The 20769-nt window shown below is 43.7% G+C and overlaps 1 long non-coding RNA gene across 3 annotated transcripts; it reads left to right on the top strand.

Annotated features, from left to right (window-relative positions):
• Positions 1-778: 778 nt before the first annotated feature.
• LOC105715779 (uncharacterized) lies at positions 779-20134 on the top strand. 3 transcript variants are annotated; one of them, XR_001107130.2, is made up of 4 exons: positions 779-872; positions 16357-16566; positions 18309-18440; positions 19942-20134. It is a non-coding gene; the product is annotated as an uncharacterized LOC105715779 (long non-coding RNA). The 3 variants fall into 3 exon arrangements; XR_001107129.2 differs by lacking the exon at positions 18309-18440; XR_001107128.2 differs by lacking the exon at positions 19942-20134 and having other exon boundaries at positions 18309-19588.
• The last annotated feature ends 635 nt before the right edge of the window (positions 20135-20769 follow it).

Consider the following 20769-nt stretch of genomic DNA (forward strand, 5'->3'; position numbering starts at 1 on the left):
TATCTCCTCATCCAATGGAAGGGAGGGGCTGATTTTATTTTTACAAAAAAAGAAGAAATGCATCTAGTGAATGTGCTTAACAGACATTCCCAGGTATAATGAAAAGATAAGAAAAAGACAGGCATGATTAAACATTACATCCACACAAGCTGGTTAGCTGAAGTCACCTGTCAGCATCTCTGAGACTGTTCTTTTGAGAAGCACCCCAGAAAGGCAAACCGAATTGCTGGGGATAAAACATGTCCATTACCTTGCTTTAGAGGCGATAATCTTTAGAGTGAGAGTGAAAGTAGCTGAGCGAGCAGTTCCTGGACATTCTGCAAAGTCACAGGCATCAGGATGTCAAAGGCAGCCAGAAAGCACCGAGGCATACAAGTGTGGGAAACGTGTGGCCAGAGCGAAGCCAATATTTCTCCAGCTAAACAAAAATGCCAGGCAAGATCCCCAGGAATTATGAAAGGGGCTGTGCCCCTGACTAACCATGACCTTAATCAGGGTGCAGAACCCCAAGGAGCTAGCCCTGTATGAGCAATTCTATTCATAGTAACCACAAATCACGGCGTGCCTCCTCTGTATATCCAGAGATCATTTATCCAGAGACAGCGTCCTCCAAAAGACACACGCTTGGGTAGGTATTTGGAAGCCACATCGTCAGTCCTCCCAGACATACACCTGGCTCTATACCGGCTGGTTTCGCCTCATCCTCCTCCTCAACATTACACGTCCCCAGCCAGGGGCTAGGGCTGGGAAGGGGTCACTGATTTTGCCCTAGAAAAAATGTCAGGGGTGGGGACAGGGATGAACTGAATTGAGACACCATGAACCAGCTCTGGAGCAAGAAGTGCAGGAAGAGATCCGAAGAACGACTTCAAGTAAGTAGTAAAGAAACTCCATTTTCTGATAGGGCATTGTTTGTCCCTGGCTTTCATTTGTCCCTGGTTTTAGGGATCCCATCAGAGCCTTACAAGCTTTCCCGCCTGTAATACAGTGGTCACGGTGCTGAGATAGAGACAAAAAAGGAAGGAATCAATGTGGAATCAATTATAAGAATTGATTCCATATGGAAAATAGAAGAACGAAGGGAGATTTTCTGAGCCTGGTGAGTAGCCCTGATGATATAGGTCACTGAGGTTGGTCATTCTTGTTTCCAGGTTCTGCAGCCTGGGAAGGTTTCCTAGGGTTTCCTGGGGTCTGTTAGGGGGAACCAGGAGGGATGTTGATGGTTCCAGAGGTCAACATGGTCAGTAGTTTCCAGTGAGGTCTTCAAAACTTCTAGACTCAGAAGACCAAGTTCTCACCATTGACACAATCTCAGTCTTCTCATGGCAGGAAAAGGAGTGAGGCTCCCTGAAGAATTTTTGCTCTGGAACCCAACAATGGGGTGTGCATAGCCAGCAAGGGTAGAATTTGTGTGGCAGTAACTCACACTCAGCCTGGAAGGCCCCTGGACCCCCGGATTGACAAAACTGGAGTTTGAGAAAGAAAAGAAATTTAGGGAATGATTTCAGAACCTAAGCATGGAAATTAACTGCTGGAGACAGAGCAGTGAAGTGAATACGCCCTTGAAAACCTGGTTTTGCCTTTGTCAGAAGTCAACATTGGTAGGCAAGTGAAATTATCTGACAGAGAAAGGAAACATTTCCCCTAAATCCTTAAAAGGAATCTGAGGGAAAGCTGAGGAAGGGATGCCCATCTTCATAAAAAATAATTCTCATGGGAAAGAGCATGGAGAAACCAGGGAATAACCATGACTGACAGTGGGTCAGAGAAAGAAAATCAGTAGCAACCTCTCCACAGAAATAGCAGGGGCGAGGGGGCAGGAGAATAGGAGAAAGTGAAGATAACCATGAAAAAGATAAGCCAATGAGAAATGCAACATGGAAATATTAAAACATGCTGTGTCCAAGAAATACTCTGGAGAAAAGTCAAAAAGCAGGGGAGGAAAAAAATGTCAAATCAGAAGCATGGTTATTAAGATCAAAAGTGGCATTGTTTGAGATGCATAGTCCTTTTAGAAAAACATAGGTGAGAAGATTGACGGGGCAAGACGGAGCTCTAGAGGTGCTGAAGGTGTACCTGGAGAAGGTGGACCAGAAGGTCCATGAATGTGAGATTCAGAGGCATCTAATACCAAGAGTGAGGGTAAGCATTTTAAAAGACCATATTTATACCTTGAATCTTACTACAATGGTAAACGTAGCACACAAAAAAAGGACATTTTGCAAATTAAGCTGAAAAGAACACTCTCAGTATATATAACTAAGGAAAATGCCTGCAGAAGCCTGAATTCTGAAGTTAATAAAGAAATCCAGTTTTTACAAATATATTTATTATATATAACTATATTCAATATAATATAAATTATAATTTTATATAATAATTTGTAGAAGTTATCTACAAAGTATAATATAAAATCTTTTATTATTTCTGAAAAATTATATAAAATATATAAATTATACATAATATATAATATGTAATTAAATATATTAATTAATTAAATATATAAATTATAAAAAATAAATTAAAATTTATTAAAATTATAAAACAATTTTATATATTTTATGTCATATATTTAATAATTATATAATTAAATTTACATATTTATTATATTATTATTTTGAGACAAAGTCTTGCTCTGCACCAGGCTGGAGTGCAGTAGCACAATCTTGGCTAACTGCAACCTCCACCTCCTGGATTCAAGGGATTCTCCTGCCTCAGCCTCCCAAGTAGCTGGGGCTACAGGTGCACGCCACCACACCCAGCTAATTTTTGTATTTTTATTAGAGACGGGGTTTCACCAAGTTGGCCAGGATGCTCTCGATCCCTTGACCTCGTGATCTGCCCGCCTTGGCCTCCCAAAGTGCTGGGATTACAAGTGAGAGCCACCACGTCCAGCCTGAAAAAGTACGTTTTAAAGATCAAGATAAAGATGGCAGCACATGCAGAAAATGATAGAATTGGAACTAAGGCAGATTTATGAATTCAGCTAAAAGGGGTGGATTCCTGAGTTTTTCAGAAAGAAATGGGATACGGCAGAGGGAATTTGTGACCCAGGTACAGGTGTAAGACCCTATGGATACATTACTACACTTGTGGAAATTCCAAACACAATTTCAGCTCCTCTCCTCACCGAGTCCATTCTCTTATTGTTTACCAAGAAACCAAATGAATTGCCATCTTCTTTCTTTCATTCTCTCAAGGAAAGGAATAAAGCAGAGAAATTAGCAGCTTCTTTGCTTCCTTGTTTTCTGTTTGAATTTGTGGGCAGACATGGAGGAGGTGAGAGGAAATAAGAAAGGAGGAAGGAATCTGGCAATTTTCCAATGTGGATAACAACCAGCCCCCAAATATCGAGAACGTGCCTCATCCAGAGTACCTAGAGCAAAAGACTGCGTTTCATACAGAGAAAAGATAAAACAGTTTCATACCTCAAACTCACCATGGCCACTGAATGAACCACTTGAAATACTTATCAGAAGGAGTTCTAGACAAAGCATGTAAGTTACAGAAGGCTAAAGATCTCTAGCCCCTGGTTTCTAACGGGGCCAGTACGAGGTGACTGGTGCTGTGTGCACGCTCTTAGCAGGATGGGGGCGGCTTGGCACTTCAAGCAGGAGTGTGGGGAGGTAGAAAGAAACCAGGAAGGATGCCTCCCTCCTCCTTCTTCCTGATTCCCTGCCTGCCGGCCTCTCCCACATGACTTTTGCGCTTGTAGTTATTTAATTGGGAAACAGAAAGGAAACAGGAGCTGGGCATGGGGTCTCAGAGTTCTTTGTCCTCACTCAGGAATCCAGAGAGACTGGAAAGGGGGCACTCAATCCCACTGCAATGAGCTTGGAAGAGGAGGACACACTGGCATGGTCTGAGGGCTGACCATGGGCTGGGCATTCTGCCCATTTTACAGATGAAGTTCCTAGCAAAATAAAGCTTGTTCAAGGCCACAATGTCAACAGCACAACCAGGAGGAGAACCCACCCTGTGTGACTGCAAAGTCTGCACAATGCTGCCTCCTTCTCCTAGGCTAGAGGAGTCCTCGGGACTGGAGCTGTGTTCATTTCTACTGGAGGACCTGTGAAATGAGGGGCATTCTGGAGCTGGACACTCAAGGAAGGAAGTCGGGGGAACTCTAAGCCAGGATTAATGAGGTTAAAATCAGGCACCTTCAATTTACATGTTTCTTTGCCATAGAAACTTTGCCTTGACATTGCTATGTTAATACACAGCAAGAACAGAAGTCCAAGGAAACCACATTGAATGTATTCCAAGCAACCAATTAGCTGCTGTCTTTTATCCAGGGATCTGTTTCTCCCAGGAAGCATGCAGAGCTAATAAGGCAGATGAGCACCCGGTGCTTGGGACTAGTCTTAAAAAGGAGAAGAAATGACATTAATGTTCCTGACAGAGGGGGTCAGGAAAGGGCCTCTTGAGCATTCCAACATCCCAACTAGGGCGCAGGTGGATGCGGTCTGCCTCAGGCCTATCTGCACTGCAGCCAGGGTGCACGGGCCAGTGTTCTCTACAGTAATGAGGGGAGGCCAGGAATCACCCCGGAGCCTCTAAGTGATCACACCTGACATTTAGGTTTGTGCTGTGTGTGGCAGCAGCTGCTGAATCTGGGAGATATGATCTCACCTTCTGCCATCATGGGGCTCACAGCCTAGCAGAAGAGATAGATGTTAATCAAACTGTCAAATAATTGTGAAACTGTGGGTTTATCAGTGCATCAAAGGAAGGGGTAAATAAGAGGGTGCGCACCTCACCTGGAGTTGGAAAGTTGTTGGGATTTGAAAAAGCTATAAGGTTTGCTAGGTGAGAAGGAGAGGCAGGAAGGGCAGAAAAGAGAGGGCCAGGCCCCAGGACCTGAAGGAAGAGACACCCTTTCGCAGGAGAGAGCTTTGGGAACAACACATATTGTTTTATTGGCTATTTAAATAATTACCTGGTAGTTGCGTAAAAAGGATGATTGAGGTTAAAATTGGGAGACTTTAATTTGTGAGTTCCTAAATCTTGTGCCACAAATCGCCTTCTCTGTAGTCAAGATACTTTCTCATGCTGAATTTCTTATACACCTAGCAAAATGCTTGAAGAAATTATTGCTGTCATTGTTGCAGCAATAGTAACCCACATTCTGTCTCAGCGAACAGTATTAAAAGCATATACTTTACATGCTTCTGTTCATGTGATTCTGACAACAATCCTATGGGCAGGGGAGCTGTGAAGAAATTCTGCCCAAGATCACACAGCCTGGGTGTGACAGGGACCAGATCTGAACCCAGGCACAGCTAGTTCAAGGCTGTGCATGTAAACAGAGCAGCATCCCTCAGGGGGTCAGCAGAAGGAGGTGGAAAGATACCCAGTATCTATCTCTGGGTATCTTTCCACGTCCTTTAGTATACTGGTACTGTCAATCCTGAGACCTGGCAACTCAGCAAGCCTCCTATGACATCACCTGCCTTACCTGTAAAATTGGGATAATGATACCTGCCCACCCACCTCCTTGGGTTGTTGTGAGGCTCAAACAAGCACATGAGAGCACCACATGAATGAGAAGCATGATTGGGCAAAATCACACCCTGATAATAACTTCAAGTAGGCAAGACAAATGACACCCTCCCAAGACCACAGACAAAATTACAGAGAAAGGAGAGAGAAAACTGAAGTCACTCCCCCTCAACTTGACCCTGAGGCATAAAAATGAGCACTAATGGCAATTTACCAAAGTCTACCTGTCTAGTAAAGAATTGACCTTACCCAAAAAGAAGTCTGGCTTTTTCCCTTCCCTGGAATCTGAGAGGTTACCTCTAAATCCTTAATTGTATTGCCTGAGAAGTGTGGGGACCTTGGGCTACCCAGATAGTCTAATAATGTGATTTATGGTAGGGGCCCTGGGCCATGTAGCATCCACTCAATCTCCAGACAGGGTGGAGACCTAGGCCAACCACACAGCTGTCAGCTATATGAGTGAGCCCCAGTAAAAACCAGGCTCAAGAAACAGCATTTGACCCAGCAATTTCACTACCAGATATATACCTAAAGGATTATAAATAATTTGACTATAAAGATACATGCATACACATGTTTATTGCAGCACTATTTATAATAGCAAAGACTTAGAATGAACCCAAATGCCCATCAATAATGGACTGTATAAAGAAAATATGGAGGAGGGATCCAAGATGGCCGATTAGGAGCAGCTCTGGATTGCAGCTCCCAGCGAGAGTGCGGAGGGTGAGTGGACGCTGCATTTCCAGATGGATTTTTATTGCCCACAGACCAGGAGATTCCCGGGTGGAGGTGCACCACAGGTCATCAGTGTGGCTGTTTTGGCTGGCGTGGCGGGTCTCTGCACAAAAAACTCACACAGGTCCAGGCACTGTTTCAGCTGGTGACTGGAGCACCTGGGAGACAAAGTTGCCTGTTCAGCTGATAAAAAGGGGAATGAAACAGGGAGCCAGGCCAGGAGATTCCCAGGTGAAAAAGAGCCATGAGTCTCCAGCGCGGCTGTTTCAGCATCAGCGGGTCTCCACACAAAATCTCACACAAATCTGGGTGCCTTTTCAACTGGCGACTGGAACACCTGGGAGACAGAGTCACCCATTCAACCGAAAAAAAGGGTACTGAAACAGGGAGCCAGGCCAGGAGATTCCCGGGCGAAAAAGTGCCATGGTCTCCAGCGGCTGTTTCAGTCGGCACAGTGGGTTTCCGCACAAGAAATCACGTAAATCTAGGCGCCGTTTCAACTGGTGACTGGAACGCCTGGGAAACAGAGTTGCCCGTTCAACTGAAAAAAAAAAAAAAAAAAAAAGGGGTCTGAGGCAGGGAGCCAGGTGATTAGGCTCAGCCAGTCCCACCCCCACAAAAACCAGCAATCTGAAACGCTCTGGATTGAGAGTTTCACAGCAAACACAGCTGAACACGGGACAGTCCAGCTTTGTGGGGGAGGGGCGTCTGCCATTACCGAGGCAGTCCACCACTACGGAGGCAGTCTGCCAATGCTGAGGCAGCCCGCCATTGCCAAGGCAGTTCTAACTATACCCCTATAAACAGGACTGCAGGGAAGTTCACACAGCAGCTGGGCGGAGCCCATAGCAGCTCAGCAGCACCTCTGCTGGCAGACAGTGACTAGGCTGCCTCCTCGCTGGGCAGGGCAGCCCTGAAAAAAAGCAGCAGCATGACAGAAGCTTATAAATAAAGCCCTAACTTCCAAGGACAGAGCATCTAGGGGAAAAAAAGGCGGTTATGAGTTCTGCTGCCGCAGACTTAAACATACCTGCCCAGCAGCTCTGAACAGAACAACAGAGCTCACAGCTCAGCACTTGAGCTCCTATAAAGGACAGACTGTCTCCTCAAGCAGCTCCCTGACTCCCGTATATCCAAAGAGTCACCTCATAAAGGAGAGCTCAGACTGACATCTGGCAGGTATCCTTCTGCGACAAAGACAGCAGAAGAAGAAACTGGCAGCAACTCTTACTGTTCTGCAGCCACTGCAGGTGATCCCCAGGCAAGCAGGGCCTGGAGTGGACCTCCAGCAGTCCTACAGCAGAGGGGCCTGACTGTTAGAAGGAAAACTAAGAAACAGAAAGAAATAACTTCATCACCAACAAACTGGACGTCCACTCAGAGACCCCATCTGAAAGTCACCAACTACAAAGACCACAGTATATAAATACACAAAGATGGGAAGAAAGCAGCACAAAAAGGATGAAAACACCCAAAACCAGAACACCTCTCCACCTCCAAGGGATCACAACTTCTCAACAGCAAGGAAACAAGGTTGGATGAGAATGAGTGTGATGAATTGACAGAAACAGGAACTTCAGAAGGTGGGTAATAAGAAACTTCTCTGAGCTAAAAGAACATGTTCTAACCAAATGCGAAGAAACTAAGAACCTTGAAAAAAGGTTTGACAAAATGCTAACGAGAATAAACAGCTTAGAGAGGAATATAAATGAATTGATGGAGCTGAAAAATGCAACACGAGAACTTTGTGAAGCAAACACAAGTTTCAATAGCCGAACTGACCAAGCAGAAGAAAGGCTATCAGAGGTTGAAGATCAACTCAATGAAATAAAACAAGATGGCAAGACTAGAGAAAAAAGAGTAAAAAGAAATGAACAAAGCCTCCAAGAAATATGGGATTATGTGAAAAGACCTAATCTATGTTTGATAAGTGTACCTGAATGTGACAGAGAGAATGAATACAAGCTGGAAAATACTCTTCAGGATATTATCCAGGAAAACTTCCACAACCTAGCAAGGCAGGCCAATATTCAAGTCCAGGAAATACAGAGAACACCACAAAGATATTTCTCAAGAAGAGCAACCCCAAGGCATGTAATCATCAGATTCACCAGGGTTGAAATGAAGGAGAAAATGCTAAGGGCAGCCAGAGAGAAAGGTTGGGTTACCCACAAAGGGAAGCCCATCAGACTCACAGCAGATCTCTCAGCAGAAACCCTACAAGCCAAAAGAGAGTGGGGGCCAATATTCAACATCCTTAAAGAAAAAAATTTTCAACCTAATTTCATATCCAGCCAAACTAAGTTTCATAAGCAAAGGAGAAATAAAATCCTTTACGAACAAGCAATTACTCAGAGATTTCATCACCCCTAGGCCTGCTTTACAAGAGCTCCTGAAAGAAGCACTAAACATAGAAAGGAACAACCAGTACCAGCCACTCCAAAAATATACCAAATGGTAAAGAGCATCAACACAATGAAGAAACGGCATCAACTAACAGGCAAAACAACCAGCTAGCATCAAAATGGCAGGATCAAATTCACACATAACAATATTAACCCTAAATGTAAATGGGCTAAATGCCCCAACCAAAAGACACAGACTGGCAAATTGGGTAAAAAGCCAAAACCCATCAGTGTGCTGTATCCAGGAAACCCATCTCACATGCAAGGATACACATAGGCTCAAAATAAAGGGATGGAGGAAGATTTACCAAGCAAATGGAGAGCAAAAAAAAAAGCAGGAGTTGCAATCCTAGTCTCTGAAAAAATAGACTTTAAATCAACAAAGATCAAAAGAGATAAAGAAGGACATTACATAATGGTAAAAGGATCAATGCAACAAGAAGAGCTATCGATCCTAAATATATACACACCCAATACAGGAGCACCCAGAAACATAAAGCAAGTTCTTAATGACTTACAAACAAACTTAGATAGACTCCCACACAATAATAGTGGGAGACTTTAACACTCCACTGTCAATATTAGACAGAACAACAAGACAGAAAATTAATAAGGATATCCAGGACTTGAACTCAGACCTGAACCAAGCAAACCTAATAGACATTTACAGAACTCTCCATCCTGAATCCACAGAATATACATTCTTCTCAGCACCACATCACAGCTACTCTAAAACTGACCACATAATCGGAAGTAAATTACTCCTCAGCAAATGCAAAAGAACAGAAATCATATCTCTCAGACCACAGTGCAATCAAGTTAGAACTCAGAATTCAGAAACTAACTCAGAACTGCACAGCTTCATGGAAACTGAACAACTGGCTCTTGAATGTTGACTGGATAAACAATGAAATGAAGGCAAAAATAAAGATGTTCTTTGAAACCAACGAGAAAGAACACACAACATACCAGAATCTCTGGAACACATTTAAAGCAGTGTCTAGAGGAAAATATATAGCAATAAATGCCCATATGAGAAGCAAGAAAAGATCTAAAATTGACATCCTATCTTCAAAATTAAAAGAGACAGAGAAGTAAGATCAAAAAAACTCAAAACCTAGCAGAAGACAAGAAACAACTAAGATCAGAGCAGAACTGAAGGAGATAGAGACACAAAAACCCTTCAAAAAATCAATAAATCCAGGAGCTGGTTTTTCGAAAAGATCAACAAAACAGACAGACCACTAGCCAGATTAATAAAAAAGAAAAGAGAGAATAATAAAATAGAGGCAATAGAAAACAATAAAGGGCATATCACCACAGATTCCACAGAAATACAAACTACCATCAGAGATTATTACAAACAACTCCATGCACATAAACCAGTAAACCTGGAAGAAATGGATAAATTCCTGGACACTTGCATCCTTCCGAGCCTAAACCAGGAAGAAGTTGAAACCCTGAATACACCAATAACAAGGGCTGAAGTTGAGGCAGCAATTAATAGCCTACCAAACAAAAAGAGCCCAGGTCCAGATGGGTTCACAGCCGAATTCTACCAGACATACAAAGAGGAGTTGGTACCACTCCTTCTGAAACTATTCCAAACAATCCAAAAAGAGGGAATCCTTCCCAAATCATTTTATGAAACCAACATCATCCTGATACCAAAACTTGGCAGAGACTCAACAAGAAAAGAAAACTTCAGGCCAATATCCATGATGAACATAGATGCAAAATCTTCAATAAAATACTGGCAAACCGATTGCAACAGCACATCAAAAAGCTTATCCACTACAATCAAGTACACTTCATCCTGGGGATGCAAGGCTGGTTCAAAATACACAAGTCTATAAACATAATTCACCTCATAAACAGAACCAAACACAAAAACCACATGATTATGTCAACAGATGCAGAGAAGGCCTTTGACAAAATTCAACAGCCCTTTATGCTAAAAATTCTCAATAAACTAGGTATTGACAGAACATACCTCAAAATAAAAGCTATTTATGACAAACTCACAGCCAATATCATACTGAATGGGCAAAAACTGGAAGCATTCCCTTTGAAATCTGGCACTAGACAAAGATGCCCTCTCTCACCATTCCTATTCAATATAGTATTGGAAGTTCTAGCCAGAGCAATCAGGCAAGAAAAAGAAATAAAGGGTATTCAATGAGGAAAGGAGGAAGTCAAACTGTCTCTATTTGCAGACGACATGATTGTATATTTAGAAGACCCCATCGTCTCAGCCCAAAATCTCCTGAAACTGATAAGCAACTTCAGTAAAGTCAGAGGATACAAAATCAATGTGCAAAAATCACAAGCATTCCTATACACCAATAACAGACTTAAAGACAGCCAAATCAAGAACAAACTGCCATTCACAATTGCTACAAAGAGAATAAAATACCTAGGAATACAACTAACAAAGAATGTAAAGGACCTCTTCAAGGAGAATTACAAGCCACTGCTCAAGAAAATGAGAGAGGACACAAACAGATGGAAAAACATTTCATGCTCATGTTTAGGAAGAATCAATATGGTGAAAATGGCCATACTGCCCAAGGTAATTTACAGATTCAATGCTATCCCCATCAAGCTACCAATGACCTTCTTCACAGAACTGGAAAAAAACACCTTAAACTTCATATAGAACCAAAAGAGAGCCTGCATAGCCAAGTCAATTCTAAGCAAAAAGAACAAAGCTGGAGGCATCACACTACCTGACTTCAAACTATACTACAAGGCTACAGTAATCAAAACAGCATGGTATTGGTATCAAAACAGAGATATAGACCAGTGGAACAGAACAGAGGCCTCGGAGGCAACGCCACACATCTACAACCATCCGGTCTTTGACAAACCTGACAAAAAAAAGCAATGGGGAAAGGATTCTCTGTTTAATAAATGGTGTTGGGAAAACTGGCTAGCCATGTGCAGAAAGCAGAAACTGGACCCCTTCCTGATACCTTACACTAAAATTAACTCCAGATGGATTAAAGACCTAAACATAAGACCTAACACCATAAAAACCCTAGAAGAAAATCTAGGCAAAACCATTCAGGACATAGGCATAGGCAAGGACTTTATGACTAAAACACCAAAAGCATTTGGCAAAAGCCAAAATAGACAAATGGGACTTAATCCAACTCCAGAGCTTCTGCACAGCAAAAGAAACAGTCATTAGAGTGAATTGGCAACCAACAGAATGGGAAAAAATTTTTGCAATCTACCCATCTGACAAAGGGCTGATACCCAGAATCTACAAAGAACTAAAACAGATTTACAAGAAAAAAACAAACAAGCCCATTCAAAAGTGGGCGCAGGATATGAACAGACACTTTACAAAAGAAGACATACATGAGGCCAACAAACATATGCAAAAATGTTCATCATTACTGGTCATTAGAGAAATGCAAATCAAAACCACATTGAGATACCACCTCATGCCAGTAGGAATGATGATCATTAAAAAATCTGGAGACAACAGATGCTGAAGAGGATGTGGAGAAATAGGAACACTTTTACACCATTGGTGGGAGTGTAAATTAATTCAACCATTGTGGAAGACAGTGTGGCGATTCCTCAAGGACCTAGAAATAGAAATTCCATTTGACCCAGCAATCCCATTACTGGGTATATATCCAAAGGATTATAAATCGTTCTATTATAAGGACACATGCACACGAATGTTCATTGCAGCACTGTTTACAATAGCAAAGACCTGGAACCAACCCAAATGCCCATCACTGATAGACTGGGCGAGGAAAATGTGACACATACACACCATGGAATATTATGCAGCCATAAAAAACAATGAGTTCGTGTCCTCTGTAGGGACATGGATGAACCTGGAAACCATCATTCTCAGCAAACTGACACAAGAACACAAAATCAAACACCACATGTTCTCACTCATAGGTGGGTGTTGAACAATGAGAACACATGGACACAGGGAGGGTATCATCACACACTGGGGGGGAACTAGGGGAGAGACAGTGGGGGGGGTGGGCAGCTGGGGAGGGATAACATGGGGAGAAATGCCAGATATAGGTGATGGGGAGGAAGGCAGCAAACCACATTGCCATGTATGTACCTATGCAACAATCTTTCATGTTCTTCACATGTACCCCAAAACCTAAAATGCAATAAAATATATATGTTTTTAAAAAAAGAAAATATGGCACATATACACCATGAAATACTATGCAGTCACAAAAAAGAATGAGTTCATGTCCTTCGCAGGGATGTGGATGAAGCTGGAAACTATCATCCTCAGCAAACTAACACAGGAACAGAAAACCAAACACTGCATGTTCTCACTCATAAGTGGGAGTTGAAAAATGAGAATGCATGAACACAGGGAGGGGAATATCACACACCGGGGCCTGTGGGGGAGTGGGAGCAAGGGGAGGGAAAGCATTAGGACAAATACCTAATGGATGTGGGACTTAAAACCTAGATGACGGGTTGATGGGTGCGGCAAACCACCATGGTACATGTATACCTATGAACAAACCTGCATGTTCAGCACATGCATGACAGAACTTAAAGTAAAATTTAAAAAAAAGAAAAATATAGAAAATTAACTGATAAGCCCCTTATAAATAAGAGCCAAGAGGGAAGTGACTTAGTCTTCTCTATATCAAAACATTGCATATGGGTAAACAACTAGACAACTAAAACAGAATAGAAAGTTTAAAGGTAAACCCAACTACATAGGAAAATTTAAAAGGTAATTGACACCTCACACTGTGAGAAGAGGGTGGACTTTTTAATAAACTGTATTGTGACAACCGGAGAGTCATTTGGAAAAAAGATATAATTGCAGCCCACACCTCATACCTCACACCGGAATAAAACATGTGTGAATCAGAAACCCAAAAAATGAAAAAATGAATTATGTACACATATTGAAATACCACTCTGTATCCCAGAAACGCATACATTATGTGTCAACTAAAGATAAAGGGGGTATTTCTTAGTTTATTTTTAAAAATGCTGGGCACAGTGGCTCACGCCTGTAATCCCAACACTTTGGGAGGCCAAGGCGGGCAGATTCCTTGAGGTCAGGAGTTCGAGACCAGCCTGGCCAATATGGCGAAACCCCATCTCTATTTAAAATACAAAAAATTAGCTAGGCAGGGTGTCAGGCACCTGTGATCCCAGCTACTCCAGAGACTGAGGCAGGAGAATCACTTGAACCCACGAGGTGAAGGTTGCAGTGGCCGAGGTCGAGCCATTGCACTCTACCCTGGGCAACAAGAAGGAAACTCCATCTCAAAAAAACAAAAAACAGGCTCGGATGAGCTTCGGTTGTTAGCGCACCACGTGCACCGTCAGGCATTGCTGTCATGTTAGTGCCTTGCACCATCCACTGGGAGAGGACAGCTGGAAGCTCCATGCATGCAACTCTCCTGGACACTGCCCCATGCACTTCTGCCCTCTGCTTATTTTAATTTGTATAGTTTTGCTGCAATAAACCATAACTTGGATTATAACCACTTTCAGTAAGTGTGGTAGGACTTTCTAACAAATTATTGCACCTGAATATGGTCTTGGGGACCCTTTAACCTGCAACTGGTATCAGAAGTGAAAGTGGTTTTGAGGACCCCAAACTCTGTAATTTTTCTGCAATGTTATTTAATCCTCAAAAAACAAAGAAAGGGATGTTACTCTCACTTCACAGACAAGGACACTGAGTAGCTTAGAGGGCCATCACTTGTTCATGATCCCGTATCCAGTGGGTGGAGGAACTGGGGTTGAACACCAAGCTATGCACCAGTGAAATTCTCACTGGGTGCACAGTAATCCTGCTTCCATCTGCTACCCTGAGAGTGACAGACAAGTGAATAGAGAGCCTCGCTCATCGCTGATGCTTGGAACAGTAACCTATGCCATGAGAGGATAGGGGAGACCTTAGAAAGTGCTCTAGTAGGGAAAAAATATGATGCTGCAGAGATCTCCAATCCTGAGAGAGGCCACCTAGGACAGAGACATCCACAGCAGCCCTGAAACCCAAACCTCAGCCCTTTCACGGTCACAGCCAAACCAGTCATCAGGAGCAGGAGGCTGGGCAGCAGTGATGCAAAGTCTCCTGGGACAGAACATTCCACTGAGAGAGAGAGGCCGGCAGAGGGGTTGCATCAGGGGAGCAGGGAGGCGGGTGCCCAGAGAGAGGGAGAGTTCAAGCAGGAGTGGGCAGGTGGGGCAGCCAGCAGCACATCTGCCCCCAAGATGGGGATGGAGTCCATCTGCCCAGCACCACTGCCTGCCAGGATGGGGTGAGGGGGGCAGGAAGGAGGCTGCACACGCAGCAGATTCCACCCCCAGCACAGAGACCAAGCTGTGGCTGTCAATCCTGCCTTCCGTCTCAGGGAACCTGGTGTGACCAATGCTCTCAGCTTCCTACACACACGCCACCCCAGCTATGCGCCATACAATTCATTTTACAAGAGCAGCAGATTTAACGCCGCCTCCCCACAGCAGCTCTGTGGGTTCTGCAGCCCCTGAAATACACAACCGAGCAAGATGTCATGCCTAAAATCCAGGTTGATGTGTTCCATTTCTGTATTTTTTTTAAAGCCTGCACCTCTGCGATGGTTTTTCATTTTGTTATACATATACACAAGACAGAAGAAAAATCTGGTCAATCAGATTATCTTGCTTTTGCTTTATCCTTAAAGTTCATAAATCTAATACCTAGTTATAAGGGATATTTAGCCAATAGTTGTTTAGGAGAAAGATTTTTAACACAGAAGTAACTGAGAAACATAGGATTCTTAATAATGGCAATGTGAATGTATCCGGGACTTTAAAAACACCCTTCAGGGAAGAAGCAATGAAACAGGTGTTACTGACCTACAGGTCGCCACAGGGGTCCGTGGATGGGTTTCAGGATGTTCATAAAAACCGTGAAATTGAAATTGTTTGCAAAGTCATATAAGTGCATGCTCCAGAATAATTTTTCTGAGGTGAAAGTCTAAAGCTTTCATCAGCCCCTGAAAGAGAACTCTGATTCCAAAATGTTAGCACTACTAGTATATTCAGCTCTGGCACATTCTTGGTGTCCTCTACTCCCAAGTCCTTCTTGTGAATTACATAGGGTGAGAATGATTAACCTGCTGTGCAGATGGGAAAGAGATACGATCACCCAAGTTCATGGAGTGGTGTCACTTGATTAGCTGAGCTCAATGACAGTGTTTATCACAGTCCACCTTGCAGTAACTTGGTGATCCACACGTTTCTCTACCCAAGACTTTAAACTTCTTGAAGACTGGGCCTCCTTTTTGAAGACCCAGTGCGTGCTAGGCATGCAGTCAGAGCCCAAGCCATCAAGTTCCTGGGCGGGGAGGGGATGTGGGCAGACCAGGATCAAGGTTTCCAGGCACCGCATTAGGAAACCTAGAGCACTTATGGTAAGTGCCGGATAAAGCATTTTCTGTGATAATGGTGATCCTGCCTTCCTTGCTGCTAGTCTCACTCCCCAGATGATTCACATGCAGCAAAAACATCCGCTTTGGCTTCAGAGGAAGAATGTTCCCTCCCTGAGTCTTGTGCCAGACCTCCACCAGGGCAACGATATGACCCAGCACACCCATGGCTGCAGGGATATCACTGGGCAGGTCAAGGTGACTCTGTGGGGAGAAGCCAGGAATTCAATGGAAGAAAGTTTGAATAACTGATCTCTTCTCCCCACTCACAGTGCTTCAAGTCAATGGTTCCTGCTCCGCCTCCAGAAACAGAACTGAGAAAATCTTGATGAAGCACTCCAGGAATTCAATGGAAGAAAGTCTGAATAACTGACCTCTTCTCCCCACTCACAGTGCTAATGTGATTCGAGTCAATGGTTCCTGCCCTGCCTCCAGAAACAGAACTGAGAAAATCCTGACCAAGCACTCTCAGGAAATAGCAGGTAGGAGGTGAGGCCCCAGGAAACATCTTCAGACTTCCCCTCTCAACAAAGAAGTCACAATTTTGCTGAAAGACTACTTCAGTTCTGTAGCTTCCAGCTTGGAGCAATTTCAGCCCAAGCAGCCCGTCACCTGTTGGAGCAGACGTTTTACAGGTAGTCCAGTGTGGTGTATTCTGAAGCATCACTGGCTGGTGTGGTGTATTCTGAAGCACCACTAGCTGGTGTGGTGTATTTTGAAGCACGACTAGCTGTTGTGGTCTATGCTGAAGCATCACTAGCTGGTGTGGTGTATTCTGAAGCACCACTAGCTGGTGTGGTGTATTCTGAAGCACCACTAGCTGGTGTGGTCTATTCTGAAGCATCACTAGCTGGTGTGCTGTATTCTGAAGCACCACTAGCTGGTGTGGGGTATTCTGAAGCACCACTAGCTGGTGTGGTCTATTCTGAAGCACCACTAGCTGGTGTGGTCTATTCTGAAGCACCACTAGCTGGTGTGGTGTATTCTGAAGCACCACTAGCTGGTGTGGTCTATTCTGAAGCACCACTAGCTGGTGTGGTCTATTCTGAAGCACCACTAGCTGGTGTGGTCTATTCTGAAGCACCACTAGCTGGTGTGGTGTATTCTGAAGCACCACTAGCGGGTGTGGTGTATTCTGAAGCACCACTAGCGGGTGTGGTGTATTCTGAAGCATCACTAGCTGGTGTGGTGTATTCTGAAGCATCACTAGCGGGTGTGCTGTATTCTGAAGCACCACTAGCTGGTGTGGTGTATTCTGAAGCATCACTAGCTGGTGTGGTGTATTCTGAAGCACCACTGGCTGGTGTGGTGTATTCTGAAGCACCACTGGCTGGTGTGGCGTATCCTGAAGCACCACTGGCTGGTGTGGCGTATTCTGAAGCATCACTGGCTGGTGTGGTGTATTCTGAAGCACGACTAGCTGGTGTGGTGTATTCTGAAGCATCACTGGCTGGTGTGGTGTATTCTGAAGCATCACTAACTGGTGTGGTGTATTCTGAAGCATCACTGGCTGGTGTGGTGTATCCTGAAGCACCACTGGCTGGTGTGGCGTATTCTGAAGCACCACTGGCTGGTGTGGCGTATCCTGAAGCATCACTGGCTGGTGTGGCGTATCCTGAAGCACCACTGGCTGGTGTGGCGTATCCTGAAGCACCACTGGCTGGTGTGGCGTATCCTGAAGCACCACTGGCTGGTGTGGCGTATCCTGAAGCACCACTGGCTGGTGTGGTGTATCCTGAAGCACCACTGGCTGGTGTGGTGTATTCTGAAGCACCACTGGCTGGTGTGGCGTATTCTGAAGCATCACTGGCTGGTGTGGTGTATTCTGAAGCACGACTAGCTGGTGTGGTGTATTCTGAAGCATCACTGGCTGGTGTGGTGTATTCTGAAGCATCACTAGCTGGTGTGGTGTATTCTGAAGCACGACTAGCTGGTGTGGTGTATTCTGAAGCACCACTAGCTGGTGTGGTGTATTCTGAAGCATCACTAGCTGGTGTGGTGTATTCTGAAGCACCACTAGCTGGTGTGGTGTATTCTGAAGCACCACTGGCTGGTGTGGTCTATTCTGAAGCACCATTGGCTGGTGTGGTATATTCTGAAGCACCACTAGCTGGTGTGGTCTATTCTGAAGCATCACTAGCTGGTGCGGTGTATTCTGAAGCATCACTAGCTGGAAGGCCACGCATCACAGCATCAGTTTTGTTTTGTTTTATCACTGCCACAGAGACAAATGGGTTCTGCACACACACTGGCAGATGGGATTTGTTTGACTCTTTTGATGGCTAAGGATTGACTTCAGAACACAAGCCCTAAAGTCAACAGACCTGACTGGGACCCTCGCGTGGTTTCTTTCCCGGTAACTTTGGGCTAGTACTGGAATCTTTCTGAGCTTCAGTTTCTGCGGAGTGGTTTAGAATAGTAGATTGTTTAAAATACAGTGTCTGTCATGTGCTAACAAATGAATAATGTTATTTTGACATGGAAGATAAGTCTATATTTGAAGTAAAACTCAGACTCTACACTTAAGAAATTTAATATAAACTGAGAATCACAATAATTCTGCCTTCCTTGTCCACTGCCACAGGAAAAGGGCCATGTTCATCTGTACAACAGAGTACAATACACTCAACAATAAAGACACATAACCCAATTGCAAATAGGCAAAGGATTTGAATAGATGTGTCTCCAAAGAAGATACGCAAATGACCATTAAGCACATGAGAAGATGTTCAACATCGTTAGTCACTAAGGAAATGAAAATCAAAACCACAGTGCGTTTCCCCTTCATACCCACTAGAATGGCTAAAATCAAAAAGACGATAAGGGTTGCAAGAATATAGAAAAATTGGAATCCTCCTTCATTGCTAGTGGCATTGGTGTAAAATGGTATAGCCACTTTGGAAAACAGTTTGGATGCTCCTCAAAATGTTACACCTAAAGTTACCATCTGACCCAGCAATTCCACTCTTACATTATCCTATTTATACGAAATGCCCAGATTAGACAAATCCACAGAGACAGGAAGTCGATTAGCGGTTGCCAGAGGATGAGGGAAGGGGAGAGAGAAGGGATGGGGAAGAAGCGCTAATGGGCATGCAGTTTCTTCTGTGGGTATAAAAATATTCTGGAATTAGTGGTGATGAATTACAGCTCTGTGAGTATATAACCATTTACTTGTATATTTTTAAATGGTAAATTTTATGATATGTAACTTACATCTCAGCAAAGCTGTTAATAACAAAATGGTACCCACCTCATACCTTATAGGGTTGCTGGGAGAATTTTTTTTTTTTTGAGATGGAGTCTCACTCTGGTACCCAGGCTGGAGTGCAGTGGGGTGATCTCAGCTCACTGCAACCTCTGCCTCCCGGATTCAAGTAATTCGCCTGCCTCAGCCTCCCGAACAGCTGGGATCATAGGCGCATGCCACAAAGCCTGGCTAACTTTTATATTTTTAGTACAGATGGGGTTTTGCCTTGTTGGCTAGGCTGATCTCAAACTCCTGACCTCAAGTGATCTGCCCGTTTCTGCCTCCTGAAGTTCTGGGATTAGAGGTGTAAGCCACGACACTTGGCCTGCTGGGAGGATTATATGAAGTCCCCAGTACATGTCTCTCCTTAGAGCTCCTTTGTCAATGGTATCAGAGGTGTAATTACTATTATCACTCTATCCTCCAAATTACCTGGGGCACGAATAGAAGCGTACAAATAAGCTGATACCGGTGATTAATTCTGGGGCAAGATCTGAGATTGAGAACAGGAAAAAAGAGACTTTAGCTTTATGTGTAATGTTTTAATATTTTAAAGGAGCATGCATTTATCTATTATTTGTGTAATTAAATTTTAATTTTCTCTTAGGGCAGTGAAACTACTCTGTAGGATATTATAATGGAAGATACATGTCATTACATGTTTATTCAAAACCATAGAATACACAACACCAAGGATGCTCCCCAGTGTAAACTACGGACTCTGAGTGATCACGATGCGTCAATGCAGGTCCATCAGCTGCAACAACTGCCCCACTCTGCTGGGGGATGCTGATAATGGAGAGGCTGTGCCTATGTGAGGGAGGGAGTGGATGGGAAATCTCTGTACCTTCCTCTCAATTTTGTTGTGAACTTAAAATTTCTCTAAAAAATAAAGTCTATTTAAAAATTAATTTTAAAATGCCTGTTGTTATTCTTGAAATACATCTTCCCATTAATCATTTCAAATCATCTTGCCTGACAACCATAATTAAGCACTGACAGCAACTAAGAGCCAGGAAGTCTCCATAGAGGAAACGCTATATCAAAAGAACTAATGATTTCTAAGACAATTAACTTAATTGCTCTAAACTACACTATCCCCCCCAAAAAACTAATCAAAGGCAGAGAAAAGGCAGGGGGCAGAGACAAGGAGAGAGGGGCAGGTGCCTAAGGAGGGAGCCCTTCCCTCCCCAACTGGGAGAGGAGATAAATCTCTGCACCCCAATACCCCAGTATGCCTCATTCTAACACCCGAAGTCTTGGCTGCGCCTCCCCAGAGACTGCCTGCTCTGCTCTCACATGCTCAGGGCCGTAGGTAAGTGAGGAGGAGGCTCTGCAATAAATGGCCTTAATCTGTTTATCACACCTATTTTTAGGGCTTCGTTTTATAGCTTGGTGAAATGAGCAGGTGCAGAGAGATCCAAGTACCCTGCTA

Source organism: Aotus nancymaae, unplaced genomic scaffold (genome assembly GCF_030222135.1).
Source record: "Aotus nancymaae isolate 86718 unplaced genomic scaffold, 86718_ANA_hifiasm-v0.15.2.pri h1tg000010l, whole genome shotgun sequence".
Classification (NCBI taxonomy): Eukaryota; Metazoa; Chordata; class Mammalia; order Primates; family Aotidae; genus Aotus; species Aotus nancymaae.